We start from the raw sequence: 9,357 nt of genomic DNA, 5'->3' as shown, positions 1-9,357 counted from the left end.
AAGGAGTGTACCCAAAACAGTATTGGTGGTTCAATGTCATCCTGCAGCAAGGTTTCTCTTTGCCTTGGGACCAAGAGCATTTTTCATCAATAAGTTATATAAAAGAATAAGCCCAGCATATTAGTAACAAGTATACAAACTGAAAGGATTAGTGAAGATGGTAAAATAAGTATGTTAAGATTCCAGAAGGACTCGAGAAGTATAGGCCAGAACTAACAAGATATCTTTAGTAAGGATAATTCAGGAAGGTATAGTTCTACACTGGGATCAAAAACTTGGGTGCAAATTTAGAAAATGATGGAGAACTAGGAGCTAGGGTCTGTATTAGAAAAAGTCCTAGGGGCACCTGTGTGGCTTAGTCGGTTAAGCATCTGACTTTGGCTCAGGTCATGATCTCATCATTCCTGAGTTCAAGCCCCGAGTTGAGCTCTGTGCTGACAGGTCAGAGCCTAGAGCCTGCTTCGGATTCTCTCTCTCTCTCTCTCTCTCTCTCTCTCTCTCTCTTTCTCTCTCTCTCTGCCCCTTGCCCCCCCCAAAAATAAATAAACATTAAAAAAATTTTTTTTGAAGAAAAAGTCCTGAATATGGAATTAGAGAACACCAGTGATTTAAATCAATTTAACTTGTTTATTTCCATCTATTTTCTCATGTAAAAACTGGGTATAACAGTATCTACCTCTCGGGACGGTTAGGCCATTTAAATGAGATGACATGTGAGACCAAATCTTATAGCAGTTTATGTGGACTGAGGTCTTATGAGCCCCCACACAAAGTCAGAATCAGTTCAAGCAGTATCATGCCTCTACCATGGTTAGCACTAGTCAAACCAGAGAATAACACTGTGATAGGGGCCTTGATTTTAGAGGAAGGGAAGAGAGTTAGAAAGTGTTTATTGGACATCCATTTGTGAGTCTAATAGCAGGTTCTGGGGATATTCATTAGAAGCCATGGTCACTATCCTTAAGGAGCTCTTACTCTAGAAACAAAGGATGAGAACGTCCATCTAGAAGTTGGCCAGTGTCTTACCAGCTCTGTAAGCAAAGTCAATGAGAAACAGTTGTCCAAGTCACCTACTCCATCTAACCCAGTGTTTGTATCTACACAATAAACATTTTTTGAAAAATGAGTGATATAAGTTTTGCTTGGAAAGAAGATAAAGGGAGAACAAGAAAACTCTCTTTAATATTTTGCAATTCTAATTTCAGAGGGAAGAGATCTATATTTGTAGCTCTAGAGAGCAGAACTGAGGCAAAAGGGTGAGAGGACAGGAGGCAGATCTGAGTTTTCTACAGAAAAACTTTACACTAATGAGAGCTGCTGAAACAGAGAGGACTCGCCTAAGAACTGGTAAGTGCCCCATCATCGAAAGTGTCCAATAAGGGGCTACCCAGGATGGTCAGGATGTTCTAAGGAAACTCCTACATGGAGCGGTTGGAAGCCGAACTATATGGGAAAAAAATTACTTTCCATTTTAGAGGTGCTCGTGGAAGAATTACAAGGCTGTAGTTGTAAAATCCAGTGCCTGTTTGCAAAGCCTGTCACGCTAAGGGCTGGGAAATTAAACTGGGCAATAGCGTTTGGTTCAAACGGAAAAACCAAGAGGGAAGATGACAACTTAAAAATTATCTCAATTTATAATAAGGACTCCACTAACTGTGTGGCATCTGGTATTGGTATGTATAGATGTACAGTCAGTCTTCAAGCTCCATGGCAGAAAGTTTTCCTGGAGTCCTTGGCTCTGACATGGGAGTCTGAATTAGAACAGCTATTCCATAACTGGTCAAGTGCATAAAGGAATTTCTCTCAGCGTGCTTGCAGAAGAGAGTCATTGCTTCAGATGTAATAGCTTATGTAACAATTCCCAGATGCAGACTCATGTCCCCCAAGACAGTCACTTCCCTATGCCTACCTAGAATAAAATGAAGCAAGTGGAGTTAACCCCAGACCGGAATGAAAGGTGCACCCATGTCCTCATTAGGGGCTACCCTCTAAGCCCTACCTAATACCTGAACACCTCATGCTGAATCACCCTCAAGAAAAATACTAATGATAGCACTGCTGGTACTCAGTCATGGCAGACACCATGAAGATGCTCATGAACGTCCTCTATTTGATAAACATTGTTCTATAACAGCAAAAATACTTATTATTGTAACATTAGTTATCATATTTTATCTGAGCCTGAGAATCCTAAAGCTTGGCCTTCTTTGTGTGTCTCTATTCAAAGATCACAAGCTATGGTGTCTTTTTGTGAGATATTTGCCTTCATAATTAAGACATACTGTCTGAGACCTTAAAGTAAGATTTGGATAGCAGACCGAAATTACCCCTTCAGGATATTTGTGTACTTGTACTCCTCTAAAAGTTATATGTCTTTGCTTTAAAAAAACCAAATGCGGGGCACCTGGGTGGCTTCAGTAGGTTAAGTGTCTGACTCTTGATTTCTGCTCAGGTCATGATCTCACATTTGTGGGATCAAGCCCTGTGCCAGGCTCTGTGCTGAGTGTAGAGCCTGCTTAAGATTCTCTCTCTCTCTCTCTCTCTCTCTCTCTCTCTCTCTCTCTCTCTTTCTCTCAAAGAAAAAAATCTACTTAAGATACAAGAAGAAAAGAAAGAAAGAAAGAAAGAGAGGAGGAAGGAAGGAAGGAAGGAAGGAAGGAAGGAAGGAAGGAAAGGAGGGAGGGAAAGAGGGAAGGAAAGGGGGAGGGAGACAGGCAGGCTGGATCTTTCTCTTTCCAGGCCTCTTAATTGAGATCCAGGGTTTGTGAGTCTCTGGCAATACAGGACCCTTTGCCTGGTACCCTGCTCTTTTATGTTCGATACCACATCAGGGACACTGATTATACTTAAAAGCTAATATATTTATTTATGGTTCTTAATGGCTCTTTCCATTGCTGCTTTACCTCTGGTCCTATTAATTAGAATCAAGGTAAAAAAAAAAAAAATCCCAAATTTTCTAGCCAGAGTTGCATGTAGAAGCAAAACCAAAGGCTTAACACAAAAGGGAAGAAAAACCGTGAAAAGTCCATTTCCAAAATTAACAAATAGAGAAAGCCTGAAAACCACACACCCCAGGGCTCCATTTTGTCTTCAAGAAAAATCAGGATCTAACTTTTCACTCAGAAGTTTCCATCTCAGGCCACTTCAGCAGCACAACATTTCAATTCTATTATTTAAGAAATGGTTTGAAATATTCCCCAATTCCGCTTAACACATCCCAGAGCACATTTCCACGGTGTGTAAGTGCACTGCCAAACAGCCAGCTCGCTGCAAACACAGGTGGGAGAGCTCGGCCAGCAGGAGAGGTTACATTTGTTTGGCAACCTCCTTCGGGCTGTTAGAGCTGAGACCACAAGAAGCTAAATTGAGAAGTGCTTCTTGACGTCTGTTGTAAACTAAGCTGAAGAGCAAAGGGCACAGCCCGAGGCCTGGAACAAAGGACAGAGCAGGAGCGGTGATGAGCCACCTGAATGATCCTGTTCCTCAGCAGGGTCACAAACCAAAGTGCTTTCCGAGGCCCATGGCTGCCATTTGGAACCTCTGGCCTTTCTGCATGAACGCCAGACCCCAGACCAGCAAGTCAGAGACAGTACTTCACTCCACCTCTCCAGCCTATATTTAATTTTTTCAGCAAACACGGTAAAAAATAAATGAGGTTGTACTTAAGCTGTCAAAGGCCTCACCACCTTACCTCACCAGAGGACTTCTGACTAGTTGGTTCTACCTTTAGTGCTACCTCCATTGGCCACAAGTTGTTATGTTAAACTCAGCCTCAAAAACACTTAGGCTGTAATCCACAATCCGTTTTTCATTTAACGTCTAAACGTTAAGACAAACAGAAACCTCATCAGTAAACAGTGTGACAGTTATCTTTTTAACTGTCATTTCTGTAAGCTGATACACATCCCCTCCTAAATCAAGCTCAGATGTATCAGTTGTTCAAATACAAACATATTTAGCAGATTTCTGTCATTTCCTCATATGTATATTAATTTGCGAATGACTCACTTCATACATCTTGATAAACCTGAAAAACTATCTGTTGAGTTATTCACAGATGCCAGTGCTGATGCTGGCAGGGCGGAAAGCTGACAATGTATGCAGGGTCAGCGATGCGGGGGGAGGGGGGGGCGGGAAGTAGCTGAATGTCATGGCCCTGGGATCATTTTAATCTGTCTTGGGGTGCAAGAAGTGTCACAGAGGTTCGCCTGAAATAAAAGTGTCCCTTTCCCTTAGCTTGTTTTGTACCACCTAATCCTCTAACTCTTTATTAAACATTATCTTTTCCATCTGCTCTAGTGAGTGTTCAGCACGTTGTGGACCAACTCCAGGCTGATTGGTTTTTATGGGCAACATGATCTCAGTTTTATGCACATACTTAGGATTATCTCAAGGACAAAGAGGATGAACAATCCATTAACTCTAATAAGCAACTACACATCTCAAGATAGTTACAGCATATATTTGATTTCAAAAGAAAAGGCTGGATTTAAAACATGTCCAAAAACATCTAACCTCCAACATATAGAAATAGAATTTTCTGTTCTCCATGCTCTGGCGAGCGCTCCTACTAGAAATCACGTCTCAGTCCCACTCAATCAGACTTCCCAGCCCTTAAATCTTATTTTAAGATCTGACACTACAGCAAGAAAAAGATCCTCTTGAAAGCCCTCCTCGTGATGATCTGTGGGCAAAGCGTGCAGAAAGTACACGTGCACGCTCACACACACGCGCGCGTGCACTTTTTTAAAGGAAAATGCATTGTTATTGCTTTATGTAGAAAACTTATTTCTTCAGTAACTTTATAATTACATGGTTTCCATGGTTTAAAATTATAAAACCTCAGTCATGAAAATTTAGTCAAATACACACAGTCACCTGAGAAAGCCAATTTATATTCTTAGCCAGTGTTACTGACAAGTATTGGAAAACCATTGCTAGTGTTTATTTCAAAATTTAGTCCAATGCAAAGTAATCTACTAGGACCTCATTTGCCCACATAATTGTTAAAAGTTTCTGCTTACTTGATTTTCATAAGAATTCCTTTTAAATACTCATCTCTCTTTGCACCACTGTTTTATTGATGAGCTCAGTCTGTTTCTTTGGCTGACCTTTCAAACAAAGATGCTTGCTTTTTCTGTTACTTTAAATCTTTATGATCCTGTAATAATAACAATTATGATGGCATCTGATCACACTGTATATATTAATGACAAGACATATCTGGCCACTTGTCTTCACAGCTTACTGATCTCATTGATGAGAGCTGTCAGGCTGCCTCCTTGCAACTTGTAATTCAAGGTAATTAAAAACTAGCTTTTTTAGCAGCTTGAACTTTGTTTTGCAGTGAATTGGAAATATCGCATGCTGCAGAAATAGAGAATGTACTAGTCACCTGCTCGGCCTTATGCCAAGAGAAGGTGTGAAAAACAGGTACAGGAGTTAATCACCTATCCAGAGTGAGGACTTTCAAGCCCTTGTATGTGTGTCTTTATTCATTGTTTTGCTCAAGGGAAGAATGCTAAAGTGCAGAGCTGAGTATCATCTTCTGATTGCAGTTTAGGACCTTATTTAACAGGTCAAAGCCAAGGTAAAGCCAAGGTGAAGAACGAGGCAGGCATGCATAAATGGGCCCAGGCTGTCCAGAAGAATGCACCAGCCAGCAGTGCCAGCCTCTGGGGATGGAAGAAGAGGGCTGGGGTGGCAGGAAGAATTACTTTTCACTGGGTTCTATTTTGTTCCATTTGAACATTTTACCTGATGTTCGTATTACTTTAAAAACAAACAAATGTAGTGATAGCTAAATAGCGTTTGCCCTCCCAGCACCATGACAAGCAATCCCAAAGGTCAGCACCAGCAAAATGGCGCAGGAGCCAAGGCTGCCACCGGGAGGCCCAGCTCCTCACTTGTTTTCCTCTTGACCGCAGCCAGTGTCCTTAGACTCTCACCCTGTTAAAGCAAGTGCCCAAGAAACTACCTGACTACTGAATACAAATGAAGGATGACAGTCATGCTTTCATACATACACATTCAAAAGCAATGTCCAACTGAAAGGAACGACACAAATCTTCATCGTCAAGACCGTTGGAAACCAATTTTCCTAGATTACACAATTGGTTGGGGAGGATGCCTGTGTGTGTTCCAGTTTGGAGGGAAGAGGAATATCTGTGCAGGGAAGAGGAGGGCTATGATCATGAGCAGAAGATGGAGTCCTGGACTGGAGGACACCCCACCAGGGGCATAGGCGGGCCTGACCATGCACACCTCTGCACAGGATGCTGGGTAAACCGGGTCCTTACTCCCAGCCCCTCCCAATGGGGCTGGTGTCTGCGCGAGCCCTGAGCACGATGATACCCATAAAACACTGTCACTGCATCCCTTCAATGTGGTAGAGCAATTGCACCTGGCAGAACCCTGGGCTAGTGAAAGTATTTCTGCAGGGTTCTTAGACAGCTCTCCATGAGGCTGCTCTAACCTTCCTTAGCTGCTTGACTTTCCTCCTTTCTGCCTTTCAATGCCCCCTTGTGATACTGCTTCAAACCCAAATTTTCTTTTTCTAGACACATATGCATGCATTAGAACACAGTAAGACAGGGGCGCCTGGGTGGCGCAGTCGGTTAGGCGTCCGACTTCAGCCAGGTCACGATCTCGCGGTCCGTGAGTTCGAGCCCCGCGTCGGGCTCTGGGTGGATGGCTCAGAGCCTGGAGCCTGTTTCCGATTCTGTGTCTCCCTCTCTCTCTGCCCCTCCCCCGTTCATGCTCTGTCTCTCTCTGTCGCAAAAATAAATAAACGTTGAAAAAAAAAATTAAAAAAAAAAAAAAGAACACAGTAAGACAAAAACTTACCTACTTGAGAATTAAATTTTTCACCTCTAGGCAAGTTAGTAAGGCCCAACTCATTCATCTTCTCCTATTTGCTGTTTTCGGCAATATAATTACATGGCACTGACCAGTGAAAATGCTGGTAAAAGGCTTGTGTTATGACTCTGTGCCTGCCCTGCATGCCCATGTTATTCTGCATAGAAGTTAGCATGGGAACACCAGCTCCTGTTACTGAATAAGCCATGTGAAATCTACTTTACGACATCTGCTTTTGTGTCCATATGAGAAATTATTACATTAAGATTATGCAGCATTGACCTTTTTTTTCAAAATGGAAACACCTTCTTTGCCTTTGCTTCTTAAAGTAATAAATGCCTGCTTTCCAGAAACCTAACACCAGAGAAATACAAAGTTGTAAATAAGAGGCCTCTTCATAATTTTCTCTGACTGGGATATCCACTGTTACCAGTCTGGTATATATTTTTAGAGATATCTGTTATACACAATCACTAATGAGTGTATATTGTACATCCTCTGCCAGAACTCTGTTCCAAGAGACAAAATCTAATGCATGCTATCTTAAGCACAAAAAAAAGTCTCACATCACTTAAAGAATCCTGGTAGTTTCAGGCATAGCTTGATCCAGGGACTCAAATGATATTACCAGGACTTGGTTTCTATTTGTCTCTCACCTTTGCCATTCTTCATGTTGGTAGTGTTCTTGGGGTCCATATCATGTCCACAAACAGCTCCAGGCTTACCTGTCCTCAGATTAAATTCTAGCAACAAAAGGTGGAAAATCCATTCTTACTATTTCTTACACAAGTCTTATGATCTGTATGGATCAACATAGCTCAAACGATCACCTCAAACCAATCAATATACCCAGGAAAATGAAATGCTCTAATTGACCAAGAATGAGTATCACACAAACCCCTGGAGCCAATTGTGAAGTCAACTCCTTCCTGTTCACATGGACAAAGAGTGGATGCCTCCAGAAAATCATGGGCTGTTGACAGAAAAGTAAATAAGTGCTAATAAACAAAAGCAACAAACACCCCCAATACATTCGCTTCTTTCACCAAAGGCATCAGAGCAAGCTACAAAATTTGTGGGATTCAGTTCGCCATGAAAATATGGGATCCATATTCAAAAAATCCTAAAAAGAAAAAAGTGGCATTAATGGTACTAAAATATAACACTATTTTTGCTCTTCTACCTTCTTCCTGTCAACTGATCATGGTGTTTGTTTTTTACTATATGATGTTGTTTTAAGTAAAGAAAAATTAAAAATTCAATTTATTAGCATGGATATAACTATTCATATTTATATTTTCTGTATCAGTTTTGAATGCAGATATAAAGCTCTTAACTCCTGTATGGATTACCAAAATTGTACAACTGGAATTTTGCAGCTCCTACCTACATACAGATTTCATTCTTAGGCAGAACAGTGGAAACAAACTCAATTGCTTTAATTTCACCTCTTGATAGGTGCACCTTCTACAACACTGTCTACCTGCAGCTTACGGATGAGTTAGGAAAGACTTAAAGGAAATGTAAGTATGTGTTTCTCTCTTCTCCCTGTACTTCTATGCCATCATTTTTGGCACAAGTGGTTGGCAAATACACAGACGTAAGACAAGCATGAAAGGATATGGTAGGGTTTCTCAGTCGTTCACGGTTCTCAGAACACCATTACTTCTTTCTGCATTCAAAGCAAGTTTTGGTTTGCATGGAACACATGGCCTCTTGGAGCCATCAGGGCCCCCATCTGCTCACCTGGAGATGGAAATCCCTTACCTTATACTCACTTGAATCTCCTTAAACTCCCACACATGATGAATTAACTAGAATTCTATGCTCAGGGGCATTGGGAATGCTATGTGTAAATGGTAAAGGGTGGGAAAAATGGGAAGTGGGAAAGGATGCCAGGCACACTTACTGCATTTGTCTTTTCTGCTCATGCACATGCTCCATTCTCTTATCAAATCTCACTTATAAAACACAAATTCAAAAATAAAATTCTTGGGGTGCCTGGATGGCTCAGTCAGTTGAGCATCTGACTTCGACTCGGGTCATGACCTCACAGTTCTTGAGTTTGAGCCCCACGTCGGGCTGTCTGCTGTCAGCATGGAGCCTGCTTCGGATCCTCTGTCTCCCACTTTCTCTACCCCAACCCACTTGCTCTGTCTCTCTCTCTCTCTCTCTCTCTCTCTCAAAAATAAATAAGCCTTTAAAAAATAACTAAATAAAATTCTTAAGATTTCCAAGACAGCTACAGTCAAGTATTAAACCAAGTTCAGGAACTTCTGAGTGTCAGGCTTGTATGACTGCAGAGGTCACAGGCCCAAGAAGTTGGCCTTCGGTCTCAACAAACAGAACGTGGTTAAGGAAACCCACTGCTCAGAAAGAAAGGAGGTTCCACATAGAGTAGTGGTAACAGCTATGGCAAAAAAAATAGAAGCATTTCAAATATCTGCCCTGCAAGTTATGAGTACTCAATCAAACCTACTGCATGTAAAATTCATTCAT

The 9,357-nt window shown here is 41.5% G+C and overlaps 1 long non-coding RNA gene across 1 annotated transcript in view; it reads left to right on the top strand.

Moving 5' to 3' along the window:
- Positions 1–1,238: 1,238 nt before the first annotated feature.
- Positions 1,239–9,357, top strand: part of LOC124515839 (uncharacterized) — a 57,476-nt gene continuing 49,357 nt past the window's right edge. Inside the window, exons 1-3 of the long non-coding RNA XR_006962881.1 lie at positions 1,239–1,347; positions 5,244–5,301; positions 8,317–8,381. This is a non-coding gene — a long non-coding RNA (uncharacterized LOC124515839). The remainder of the gene's footprint in view (positions 1,348–5,243; positions 5,302–8,316; positions 8,382–9,357) is intronic.

The sequence above is a fragment of the Lynx rufus genome, unplaced genomic scaffold (genome assembly GCF_022079265.1).
Source record: "Lynx rufus isolate CCGP_SWC_20201006 ecotype Redwood Valley unplaced genomic scaffold, mLynRuf1.p SCAF_2, whole genome shotgun sequence".
Classification (NCBI taxonomy): domain Eukaryota; kingdom Metazoa; phylum Chordata; class Mammalia; order Carnivora; family Felidae; genus Lynx; species Lynx rufus.
Note: the sequence above shows the minus strand (reverse complement) of the source record. Positions and strands in the feature narration are given on the sequence as shown.